The sequence below is a fragment of the Manis pentadactyla genome, chromosome 1 (assembly GCF_030020395.1).
Source record: "Manis pentadactyla isolate mManPen7 chromosome 1, mManPen7.hap1, whole genome shotgun sequence".
Classification (NCBI taxonomy): Eukaryota; Metazoa; Chordata; class Mammalia; order Pholidota; family Manidae; genus Manis; species Manis pentadactyla.
In genome coordinates this window covers 220,586,537-220,588,079 of record NC_080019.1, presented here as the reverse complement: position 1 = coordinate 220,588,079, position 1,543 = coordinate 220,586,537, and positions in this window count along the sequence as shown.

The window sequence follows — 1,543 nt, the reverse complement described above, 5'->3', positions numbered from 1 at the left end:
GCTGGCTCCTTCCACGTACACAACCACCAAATCCGGGAGCCCAGAGTTCCGTCAAGAGACGGAAGAACAGGAGGGGAACGTTGGCGTCACATCCGGGAGCCCAGGATTGCCATTAGTTACCGAGGAACGCGGAACCTTTCCTATTGGCACGATTCCCGATGTAGTGCGGGACCTCTCAACCACCGGCGAAACCAGCCGCCTAGAGACGGATTCCTCCGGAGGAACGAGCGAGTTCCGTGTGCGTTCCCTTTTAGGAAATAGCTCACGTATAAGAGCTGGAGCCTTGCCAACAGTAATTCAAAGTGAAGCTTGGATCTTGCAATTTTCTTAGCGTTTGTCTCAAATATTTAACCAATTCTGCGCTAATTTGAGACTTAAGTCGGAACGCTGGGTTTGGATCTGCCTAAGAATACCAGACAATGTGTAAAAGACTTGATCCAGCCCACTTGATGGAAGGCGTCTTCCCTGAGTTACAGGTCAGAACAAGCGCGTGGAAGGCATAATCTCCCACTCACAGACGGGTCCCCTCTAGAGTCAGTCAAACCCCGAGAAGCACTAAAACTGTTACTCTGAATCAATGTGTACCAAACCTACTTAACATGAGGCTTTTCGGCATGCGCTCTTCAGACATTTGGCTATATGAAGAAATCAAATTGGTGGCCTTCCTAATCTAGCCGCTAAATTTGATTTGGCCTCAATAAACTCAAAATTTTGTCAACAACTAAAAACCAGATTTCATACAAAAATCCAGATTTCCAGCTGACTTTGAAAAATAAAGATACCAACAGGGAACAGTCAGCTGGAGTGGTTGCCCCTTTTGACAATTTTCAATCCACAGATCCCATTAATCTTTTTAGATCCTCTAATTACACCTCCCTGCTGTGGTTATTTCTACCTCATCTGCTGGCCCCTTGTGTTTGAGTATTTTATTTCACTGCTAGGAAATATGCCATGAAGGAACTGTTTTTCTTTTTTAGAAAAAAATAATTCAACTCTGCCCTTGAGAAGTTGTCCAATAATTTTATCTAACTTTAGCAAAATTTTGCATGTTGAAACTCTTACAATTTAGTAATCTATACATGTACAAGTAGTAACCAAATAACTCAGATAACTTCAGATTAGATAAATAGCCTGAGAAAGAAGTTTGGGACAGACTGAGGTTGCAATCCCTGTTCCAAGACTTCTAGTTGTACAGCTCTGGGTAAATGACTTAAAATTTTCTAAAACCATTCAGCTCTCAAATGGAGATATTCTCACCTTCTCACAAAGCTACTTTGAGAATTATTACAGCACCTGTATTAAGGAGGTACAAAACACTATTTCCTTTATGTTCAAAAATTTAAACTGACTCTGTAGCTTTTAAAAAGTAAAACAAATTTATCCCACATGATTTTATAATGAAATAAATGTCAATAAGGAGTTAAAAGAGTAATAAATGAAAAATTTAACCCAGTGAAATGTAATCACAAGGCTGTCATTCAGAGAACTGCTAAGTCAAAAACAGAGTGAGAACATATACTGTGTGTTCCCACTGAGCTAGGAA